Raw genomic sequence first — 12,415 nt, forward strand, 5'->3', positions numbered from 1 at the left:
GATAATGGAACGTTTTAACTCAGAATGCCTGGATGTCCAATCATAGCTCTGGTGTAGTGAGAAATCTTTCCACCTTAATGGTATCTGAGCACTAGTGAAACTGGAATAAGTCCATTATAGTATTCAGTATAGCTGAGGATTATATCAAGAAATTAAGATATTTTACTTGTATACCTGTGTTTTTATATTATGCACAATCAAGAGGGCTGGTTTGACTTAAACGCCCCACAAACAAAGGGAACAATGAAACAAAAGAAATGGGGAAATTTTACTCAGCATTTCTCCTGCAATGTTACTATGGCAACCTCCGGTGCTACACTGGTTCTGTCGCATATGTCAGCTGCTTAGGTCTGTGCTTGTTCTGAATGACTTTGATCCACTAACAGAGAGGTTGGAGTGAACTGGACTGATGACTCACTGTGTCCTTTTGTTGCGCTCGGCACTCAGCCCTTAATCACAGCGACTCTCCACAGTGCATCAGACTAGCACTCATCAGTTATAGAATATTACTATTTATAAACAGCCTGTGACGACAAACAAGTGGTGGAAGTGATGTTTGGCAAATTTTAAACAAGCTAATGGATTGGGGAAAAAAAAAAAAAAAAAACAGACATCACATTTTTAAAAATGTTTTAAAAATACTTAAATAAAAAATTCATTTTATAGGAGCTTGCCTGGCTGAGCTCTGGTGAGCAGAGTTACTTTCTGTATTGAGTGCCATATGAATGATGACATCAAAAAAAATAAAATAAATAATAAACACTGTCATATCTAGGGATGCTCAGATCAGGGTTTTTGGGGCCAACTGTCCTACTATATTATGTTATTATAACGTGTAGCAAATGGAACAAGGTTGCATCAATGAATAACAATTTAAAACTCTGCAGCAGATGTTTCTGCACTCAAAATATAATGCTGCATTGTTCTACTTTGGGTATTGCAAATTTTATGTCTTTTGAAGAGACTTGGTATTAATCTTTGGCTGACAACACGATGAGCGTGTATAGTCACATATTTTGTATCACAATAATATCAGTATATGTGATTGGCCAGTTAAAGTTCCTACACATTATATTTTTCATTAAATTTTAATATGATCTTTAGGGTCCTAATGAAAAGTTTGTATTATACGTTAATTAAAAATTCAAAAGGATTGTGTAAAAAAAACACTACTTTTACCTGGTAAAAACTAGCTCTGTTCTCAGCAACCTGTTTCAGTACATGCTAATTTAAATGCTCGTGACCTCTGCTGAGACCCCCCCCCCCCCCCGTTCTGTGGGGCGTGACACGTCGGGTATAGCGACGGAAGTGTAGTCCAGTGCGGGCAATGCTTTGGACTGCATTACCCACAAAACTTTGCCACAACGCAGTGCTTTGTGGGTAATGCAGTCCAAACTGGAAAACTATGGATTATAGAGCCCGAGTCTGTTTTCTTCAGTCGTTTTTGGTTTGATTTAAGTACGGAACCTACGCGGAAGTTTGTAATATCGCCTGACAACGCAGAAATTAAAAGAATGGACATGCATCGACCCGTTTGTCTTTCTCATCACTGCATGGGCATGAATTAACAGGCTGTTGCGCTGCCGCGAGCAACAACAAGAAAAGCGGAGAAACTTACCGAGAGAGATACGGACGCGATGTGTTTACTGATGTGTTTATATGACTTCTTAATCTTCGACAGACATCGTTATAAACCATCTAACATAACAAAGGTAAGCATAATATAGTTTTCCGACTACGTACAGTTTGCAACTAGACAATCACCTCAATGCATTGTTTATTATAAACGGGCGATTAGGGATTATATAGAGACGGATGTACATAGAGAAGAAGCCATATCCATGTTCTATGAGAGTGTAAGTTAACTTACACTCCGCATTCATCGTGATTATTAGAAAAGGCGATCTGCAAAGAGTCATAGTAAAATAAATCACACTTACCGAGCCTGTTGAAGATGAAGCAGGAACACGAAGCGTTAGTACAGATCCATTTTTAGGAACAGCTTCCTAGTAAAACCTGCTTTATATTGACCCGCGTTTATAAAGCAGTCTGGTGAAAAATGAGTAGTGCAAACATGAACGCATTTAGGTAAATCGGCGGGGACGTTAGCTTTAAAAACTAAATTCAGCCACTGCGTCCTCAGTGGCTCATATACCTAACCCTAGGTAGGTACCCTAGGTCACTAACCCTAGGTAGTGAATGACGACTGCTGTGTTCGCTATTACACCCAACAACTGTACACAATACTCGCTTAGGCGTCATTTTGCTCCAGCGGCGAAAAAACAATGGCCGACAGCTTCTTCTCACTCGGGGCGGGTCTTTGCTAAAACACTAGTGTCAATCAACTTGTGCAGGAGCGGCCTCTGTCGGTTTGGCGTCACATCGACAGGCTTTTGCAATTGGCCTGATTTCAGAAGGGGGATGTTACTGTAATAAACGAAAAGAAAACCACTGGGCGGCTCTTTATCATCGTAGAGTGGTTGTGTACGCACTCTCCTAACACACGGTTCAGTCCAAACAGCTTAAAATAGTGCATGTAGTGCTGTATGACCCCTTTAAGAAAAACTGATCAGTAAAAATCAAGACAGAGCGATCGGAGCACACTTAGTTATACATTGTTAAATACTTCTTAACAGAACCTTGTTTGTTTAAAATCCTGTCTTTTTTTTTTACTTCTTTATCTTATTGTAATATTTACGAGCAGTCCCTAGATTACAAACGAGAGCCGTTCCCACATTTCTGTCTTTAAATTGAATTTGTAGGTATGTTGGAATAATTAATGATTTTTTTTTCTGGCATATGGCGGGTATATATATATATATATATATATATACATACATACATACATACATACATACACACACAGGTTGATTCACTCAAAAGAGGCCCTGATATTCTGTAATAACATCTGCTACGATGAAGCAATCTAAATAAAAAAAATAAATAGAAATGCTAGATACCTTAAAGCATGTGTAATCGATTGCATTAAATGCAATCCTGGCAGAAATAACCGATTTTGTATGGGACACAGAAGCTTCTGACTGCCACAGTGGAAACCTGTTTTTATGACGTTTCATTATCAAAAAAATCATGCATGGTAAAAACTGCGGATTTGTCTTTTTCTCAAACTCTAAATGAATTATTCTTAAAACCCACTTATTACTGCATTAGACGTCGTGCATGCCTGCATGTCCACTGTCAAGTTGAGTTTTAAGACTTTGGAGCATTTCAGGAGTTTCTTTATAATTCTACAGGTGGTACACTCTGAACTATTTAAACATTTTCATCCCATGTCGGAGGAATTAATTATTTAAGTTTGTTTAGAAATAATAATAATGAATGATGACAGATCTGTGCTGCTCAATACCAATGTCGCTTTTTGTTTGATTAAATTTTATGTAAAACTAAACTTTTATGGTTTAACATTGTAACAAAATTGGAGGAAAATGTAATATCACATTGGGATATATGCAAAATCTTGATACTTATGGAATCTCACCTAGGTATAGCATAATAATATCCTATCGGGAGGGGACTGGTGACTGGTGATACCCATCTCTAGGCTGTTGTGCAAAATCCAGTGGATCAGCAAATGTTTTTTTTTTTTTTTTGAGTTTTTTTTTTTTGAGTTGTCAGCCATGCTGCTATTTTGCTAAAGAAAAACTGACATACAGGTACATAAATAAGCAACTGCTATCACTTGGTTGTTATAACTGGGTAGTTTGTGTGCCTGTCAGGAAGAGGGCAACAAAAAAACTATTTAACAAACCAAAAGCAAGATAATTGATGACTGGTATCACAGGAAATAGATGACTGCTATCTGGAAAAAACACATTGTGAAGATGTTTTAATCTCTCACAATCTAAAATTATTATATCACAATTCACTGTTCAAAGTCTACATTATCTTTCTTTTTGTTGCTGTTTTGTTTAATATTTATTTAAAGAGCACAGTGTCCCAGCTTCATTTGTTCGTTTCCACTCGTTCCCCTGTGTGTAAAGGAAGACTTTATAGTGTGCTTGTTGACTCTTACAAGTACTCCATGTGGGGGAAAAAAAAAAAAAAAAAAAAAAAACACACCTCATGTTGCTATGGACAACCAATTCCCAGTACACCATGCAAGATATAATTAGTGAAGCTTAATCTTCAACACCCCCTTCCCCCAACTGTCTCTCCCTCTCCCTCTCTCTCCCTCTCCCTCTCTCTCTCTCTCTCTCACACACACACACACCATAATGAGTGCTTCAAGAAATGTCTTAATTCCACAACTGCCTAAAATTAGCAAATTATGCAGACCAGGATATGATCATTTGCACTGCATGGACCACATTTCCATCTTTTGGAGACAACCCTAGATACAACCTTGGTTAACAATAAAAGTCCTGGCGTTAAGGATTTCATCAGCAGAATCTATTTTTGGTTTCCCCTGTAAATACAAGAGCTTTAAAGGTGAACTACTAGGCAAAATTTACTTTAAAGTCATTTTTGGACATTCCAGTGTGAGAGAACAAACAAAAAATATAAGAAAAAAACATTCCTCTTCTTCATAATTTTTCCCTCTCATTTTTGTGTTGGTCACCTTCTTTATGCTCATAGGGACCACACAGGTAAAGGTCCAATGGAGCAAGATCAGGACTACAGGGAGGATGCTTTAACAGCTCAAAATAAAGTTTTCGCAGAGTGTTGGCAGTGCGCAAGAATGTGAAGACGTGCATCGTTACACAAGATCACAACAGCCTTGGATAGCCGTCCTCTGTGTTTAATCCGAAGTACAGACTTCAGCTCTCTGTAACAATCACTGTTGATTGCTGAACCTTTTTACTAATAGGGCATAATGGCCCTTAAGAATCCCAGAAAACTGTAAGCATCATAGAAATTATCATAGAAATTATTCCCTCATACGGAAACAGTAAAACTTCAAATCAGAAGACAAGTGCAACAAAGGGATTTTGTGATAGCTATCAAAATAATTAATTAATTGAAGGGTATTTCTCACAGCTGGAGTTTTAAAAAACTTAGCTGTCAACTTCCATGTCTTCTCACCTAATGAAAACCATTTCAGAGCACACATACTACAGACCACATTTTCAAGTGATTTAACAAGCTGTGATGTGAAAGCCCTATGCACTATGGAGGGTAAACAATCCCTTGTTACACACAACAATAAGCAATTCCTTGATCAGGAGTTGGAGAAGGATTTGGGAGCTAACTTTGTAAATCACGTTAGCCATAAACATGGATGTTTCAATTTGGAGGTGATTTAGAACAACTTAGAAACAATTACTCAGGAGACAAAGTGTTGTTTAAAATAACATAAAACGATCAGCTTAAAGTGCTTCTGTAACTGGTTCTAAATGTGGGTTTTGGCAGGTAGCAGCTTTCTCCTCAGAAAGCTACTTTCACCCATGCTGCGACCGACATTTAGTGTAATTAACGATTAACACCTGTGACGCAGAGTGATACATATAGTTAAATAACCCAGTGCTGTCACCCTCTATCACCACTTGTGGAATGCCTCTTGTCCATTCGGATTACTCGGTCAGAACTAACTGTTTTATAATGAAGTTTAAAGTTCGACACGAAAAGAAAAAGCTGGTGTGTCTGCCTTAGCTCTAATTGTGCCTAGAGATTTCCTGCATGTAAATGTTTTCTCTGCTCTAACAAACACACAGGCATGCTTCAATTGAGGAAGGCCTGGGAATTTGGAGAATGGGTCACTACAAATCAGTACACACATAACCTGACTAATCATGATTACCAAGTTCCCACCAGGTCTGTGCAAAATCTCCCCAAATAGTTTGAGTGTGAAAAATGATCTAATATTACATGCTGTCACCAGATCTCGTCCTATTAAACACCTGGGAGATTTTAGACAGACATTCGATACTCCATCATCATTAAAATACCAAGTGCAGGAATGTTCTTTAAAACACTGGTGCTCATTAGTCCCTTATACTCAGACATATGTAGAATCTAGGACAAAGCTCAGGGAGAATGTCCCTGTGACTTGTTATTTACTGTGGTTACTAAGACACTTTATGTTATGTTTCCTCCCCCCCCTCTTTGTCACCCAGCTGTAACAACAGCTTAACGCGTACTAGCATTTAGAATACGTAGACTGGGAATGCGGTTAGTCAGTAATTTTTTATTTTTTATTGCCGATGCCCAATGACGCGTCAGATCCGTTTACCAGTGACACAAGCAGCAGATTTATTGTCTATGCTAGGTCTATGTATTTTAGAGAAGTTACATCAGCCACATTGCTCCTTGGCTGGTGAGTTATTTTAGTGCGGCAGGTGGTGGAATGTAGAAGCATGTGCAATGGTTGTGACACATACGTGTACACACGCTCACAGACACACACCAATGTGTAATGCAGGTAAACATTACTGTGGCAAAAAGTCAAAGAGCAGAAAAGCTTTACATGGTTTTTGAACCTACATGCCAGCCCAAACATGAAATCTGCAAGTGATTATATGAAGCATTGATAATAATATTAAGTGCTAATCCATCACAATTAGGCCAATCTGAATGTCTTTGGACTGTGGGATGAAACTGGAGTACCTGGAGGAAACCCACCAAGCACAGGGAGAACATGCCAACTCCACACATACAAACCTGAGACAGGAATCGAACCTGTGAACCTGAGGTTGAGAGGCCACAGTGCTAACCACTACATAGTAACCATGGCAACTACAGTACACAGTAGAGTAAAACTTTGGATTGTAAGTCACGCGGTTTGCGAGCATTCCGCAAGACGAACAAATATTTTTAATAAATTTTGACTTGGGAAACGAACTAGTCTTGGTTTACGAGTACCGAGTATCATGCATCACGCATGCGCTTCTTGTCCAAGCTCTCTTGTGCCGCAGAATTGTGGGTAATCGTCTTTACTGCTGGGTCTTAGTGCGCGTCTCTTACTGGTATAATCAACATCCGTGCATGCGTGTACTGTTTACTATAACACTGTGACCATTTTATTTCGTCTCTGTATGCGTGTGACTATTATTAGAGAGGTTAAAGATCCATTTTCTCTCTCTGCTCAAGGCTTAGCCGGCTTTTTGTGTCTATGTGCGCTCTCGTCATTGGACACTGTGGCCCCTGAATTGGCAGCTGGGTCTCATGACAATACTGTACAATGGAACCTTGGATTGCGTGTAACTAGGTCTGCAAATGTTTTGCAGGCTGAGCAAAGTTTTGAAAATAAATTTTAACTTTTTAAACGAGCAAGGTTTTGATATACGAGTACTGTAGTACATGTATGCTTTGTCTGCCAAGCATCACCTGATCACAAATGAGCCAATGGTTTTCTATTGCGCACTGCAGGATTGTAAGTAATCGTCTCCCATGCTCGTCTCTATAGTCTGTATGGTCAACATCTGTGGGCTCATGTACTGTTTACTATAACATCATGACCGCGTGTGTGCGTGCGCATGTAAAGCATTTTTTATTACTTTGTGTCTCAGTGTAGTAACTGTTAAAAAAAAGTTAAAAAGGGTTTAGCAGTGTTTGGAGATTAATCTGTTTAACGACAATGCAATGTCACATTTCATAAATCCTAAAGATTGGGCAAAATCAAGTGTCTTTAGAAAGGTTTAAAAAATTAAAATAAAATAAAAATCCAGTAACCAGACAGACTGTCAGAGAGAAGGGATTCCAACAAAGTGTGTGTGTGTGTGAGAGAGAGAGAGAAAGCCGTCCAAAACAGTAACCCCGCTCCTCCTGCTTCTTCTATAGTCCAACATGATTCTTTTAAAAGGTAAAGTTCTGGTTAATTGTTTTATTTTTACTTTATATTTTGTATGAATTATTTTATATCAATATTTTTGGGCTGCGGAATGAATCAATTTAGGATACATTATTTCTTATGGAGGAAATATATTTTGATGTACACACAAGTGCTTTGATATACAAGCACGCTTCCAAAACGAATTATACTCGCAATTCAAGGTTTACCCATATATTCTTATACACTAGGACAGTGTAATCAATTAAAGCAACTGTATTTCAGTAGATAATTGGCCTCTACTGGTCAGTACACCAATAAATACAAGCTGACGAGCTAACCAAAATTCTATAGAGTTTCAGAGTTTCACTTTGAGATTAACTCCCAGCACTGCTTTGTTCCTCTAATTCCTCTATTTTGTAGTGTGGTTTCAGTCTAAAAGACTTAAAGGCATTGCTACAGTGCTTGATAATACATATCAACTCATAAACAAACATATAATTTCACTGTTAATTAAATCATTTCAGCTTTTCAATCATACATTTACTTATTTTGTAGATTCACTGTTGTAGTGAATGACCCAGCAGCTGTTGTAGCTCTTTTTTTGCCATGTCTGCACTAAGCAGTACCGTTCCTTACTGTTCACTACCAGCCACCCGGTCTATCTCAACAAACAATACACAATGCAACTAACTATCAGAACCACAGAAACAGAGGCACACAGATACACACACAAAAGTCTTTGTAAAACAGAAGAGAACACAACAGGCAAAATATTTAAACGCACAATGAGAAAGAGAAAAGAGCAATCGGTAAAATAAAGAATAAAATGCATGAAATAGATTATTGGAAAATAAACATAGAAGGGACACTGAGACGGCAACAAGAGGTTTATAGCAAGTTCCATAATTATTGGCACCCTCTGTGTTGATAATTATGCACAGTCCATCTATAAACCAATTCCACTACAGAATAATTAAGAGGATTTAATTAAAGAACAGACCACACAGTACAAACAAATAGAAGATGATGCTGTTGTAGAGATTTCACTGGTTCTGTTGTGTCATAACTATGAAAGTCATTTAATCCACTATAAATCTGTAGATCTGTTGATTGTATAACAATATGCCATATACAGTGAGTATTTAAGTAAATAATGTTTAATCTTAAAGCTAAATGAAATGATGAGTCAGCAAAAGTGAGAGAAAATGCATATATACTAATACATTCTCCACGGATGAAGGATGAATTAATATAAATAATGATGAATATAATAGTAACAGTACTTTCTTGTGTCGAATTTGTCATGGTTTATCAAGCTACCCTACTTTATAACGAAGAGAGAAATTATTTAATAAATCCATGTTGCTCTTAGCATTAAAGATTTATCTAGACTTTATTTTTTTTTATTGAGAAATACAAAAAATTTAAAAAATTTAACTTTTGAATAAATCTGGGGTTACAGACAATACAAGTAAAAAAAAAGTTTTGGGGTTGAGGGGAAGGCACTTATCTTTTAATATATTTACATTTATAAGATCAGATTTTTTTTAGGACTTCCTTGGGAATCATTTATGGATTGGTGAAAAGCCTGCACAGATTGCTGAAAATCTGCATCATGATCTTCTGTGATTACCTTACAGACTGAAGCCATCTTTGCTTCTCTATTCATGAAATCATATCAAAATCCATTACCTCTGGCCGACCTCTTAAAACCCTTTCAGTCATTCTGCTCTTTTATAGCTTTAATCCGTTTTGTTTCTTGTGTCTCCCTACGTCTATGAGAAGATGAGTATGTGATAAGAAGGGGCAAAGATTCATTTGGCAGGTTCAGCCAGCCAAGACTCAACGTCTCTGAATCGCTGTCAGCTGACCACTTAAGAATGAGCAAACACTTTACTGAATTTAGGCACTATTATAAGTATGGACATCTATATAGCCCCAATACAGTAGGTAAATAAAATGCACAATATATAGGTGCAGCCACTAAATCTGTACAGTGAAGACTTTCTGCTCTAACCATCGCTGCAATGGGTGTAATATGATGCTGGTGCTCTACACATTTCTCCACTGCATTAAGCTGAGCTCAATTTTATACTTACAAAAATAAAACAAGTTGCGTGAAAACGAAAGAAAGCACTAGGTGCAAATTAAATGTAATCAATAGACTGCATTTAAAAAAATAAAAAAAAAAAAATCAACCCCTTACAAAACTCTCATAGATCTCAGAGCACCTGGCGATCATTCCATTTTGTGCTCAGATCCATGTTCAGACTGAGTATTAACATCCTTCTCTAGTGATCAGATTAGACCAGTACTAATTCCAAGACTGATTCGGGTTAAACATGTCTTTTATGATCAGAGTTGCGATGCATAGCAATGTGCTATTCCAGTTTCATCCCAAATAACAAAATATCACCCACCTACAGTATTGTGAAAAAGCATTTGCTCATGCCGGAGTTGATTGCACATTTCTCACACTTAATTGATCTATGTTATTAAAGACATTTTAATATTAAACTAAAATAATTAAGTAAATGTATAAATGATGATTTCATTTATTTTAAAAAAGGCTCTCAAAACCTACATGGCCCCATGTGAAAAAGTAATTGCCACCCTCCTTTGATAAATAATGATTTAACTGTGATTCACCACATTTTTTGGGAAAAGTTCGCACCACTTGCCGCACCAAGGCCTGATTACTGTCAGACCTGTTGAACCAGAAAATCACTTCAATAGAATCTGTCTGGCAAAGTCAAGCATGCTAAAAACAAAACATCATGCCACCATCTAAATAAATTCACGAACAGATAAAGTAATTGGCATGTATCAGGCTGGAAAGGGTTACAAAGCCATTTCTGAGTGAACCATGGTGAGAGCTGGTATCCACAAATGGAGTAAATTTGCAACAGTGGTAAACCTCCCTAGGAGTGGTCGGCTTAACAAAATTACTTCAAGAGCATAAAGACCGCTCATCCAGTAGCTCATAAAAGTACCAAGAACAACGTCTAAAGAACTGCACGTCTTACTTGCCTCAGTTGAGGTAAATGTTCATGATTAACAATAAGAAAGAGACTTAGCAAAAATGGCATCCACAGGAGAGTTTCAAGGCAAAGTCATTGCTTACCTAAAATAACAAAAAGGCTCATCTCTCATTTGCCAAATGCATCTTTATTATTGGACTTTCTAGAAGGTGTGTGTCACATTATATCTGGCATGAAACTAACAGTGTTCCATAAAAGGAACATCATACCATCAACTATCTTCATTATAATTAAAAATTATTTAAAAAACTGAATCTGGAATTTACTTGGGCTATCTGTCTTTAATATTAAAATTTGTTTAAGAATCCGAAACATTTAAGTGTGACAAATATGCAAAAAATTAAGAACATACAGACCCAAGAATGAAATTATTTAATTGCCAAATAACCAGCCTATTTTTGTATAATACTGCTTTATTATACTGACCGTTTTTTGTTTTTTTTTCATTAAAATACATTTCTTGTACTGGAGATCATGACTAGATAAGCTCTTATACAGCACCCTTGGAGCAAAGAAAGTTGCAATAGCAGCTTGGCAGTGCTAAGGTTTAACGCCTTCACCTTCTGTTTAGTACCCAAAATATTAATGGCTGGTTAGAGATTATAATCATCATTAAACTTATTATTATTATTATTGGGTTGGCTTGATAACACAAGACAGATGTTAATACCACATTTACACAAAGTGGGAAAACAAAATTTTGCTTTCCTTCTGTTTAGCCTCTTTTCCCTGCCAGGAATAATGCACACCTACTGTTCTCATAAAAGGCTATGGATCTAAACAACAGCTGATAAACTCATATTTTGATTTATAGAAAGCTCAACAGATATAGAGTCTGAATTACATCTCACAGCAGATGCAGTCCTTCTCTTAGTACTGTAGTTTCAGATTCTGTTCATCATATAGAACTAAATTTAAAATCTTACACAAGACAAAGCTTTTTTTTTTATTCCGGGATACATTTATCAGAGTGTGTTCAGGATAGAAATATACACCAGACTGATACATTAGAGAAAGTGGCATTTTTATCCTATCAAAAAGGCAGAGAAAAACATTAAAGTTTGGACAGATATGGACATATCTTCATCCATGAGATGTAGCCTATGTCAGTCTGAATTTCACACCAGACCAATATTTTGGTTGCGAATCAACACTATATGGTCTAAAGAATATCAGGGGTGTTAAATTATTTCAACTGCCATTTGGGAATGCCAATTAGCTGCGCTTTTCTTTCAAGTCTACTGTCTCCCTGGTCACCGTTGAGCAGATGTAAGAGTTTTTTTTTTGCTCATCACTATGAGTGTAAACACAGAGGACTGCTATCCGAGGGCGTTGCATCTTGCATGAGGACTTTGTTTAAAACTTTGTTTCATAGTCCTGATCTTGCTCTGTTAGATGTTCACCTTTTTGCTCTGTGGAAAGGAGCCCAACAAGGATGAAGTTTCACTTCTGATGAAGAAGTGAAGACAGTGGTGTCGTAGCTAATCCTAAAACATTTTTTATCAGGAACTACTAAAGCTTGTTGACAGATGGGACAAAGTGTATTTAAAAGCAAGGATATTATGAAAAAAAAAATTTACTTGTCTTTTTAACGTAATAAAAGTAAATTCTACAGCCAGAGTGAGGATAATGTTTGACTCACCCT

The 12,415-nt window shown here is 37.1% G+C and overlaps 1 protein-coding gene across 2 annotated transcripts in view; it reads right to left on the reverse strand.

Moving 5' to 3' along the window:
• The window catches only part of ipo13b (importin 13b), a 46,548-nt gene that overhangs the window by 33,088 nt on the left and 1,045 nt on the right, over positions 1 to 12,415 (reverse strand). The gene's annotated exons all lie outside the window — the stretch shown is intronic.

Source organism: Clarias gariepinus, chromosome 27 (assembly GCF_024256425.1).
Source record: "Clarias gariepinus isolate MV-2021 ecotype Netherlands chromosome 27, CGAR_prim_01v2, whole genome shotgun sequence".
Classification (NCBI taxonomy): domain Eukaryota; kingdom Metazoa; phylum Chordata; class Actinopteri; order Siluriformes; family Clariidae; genus Clarias; species Clarias gariepinus.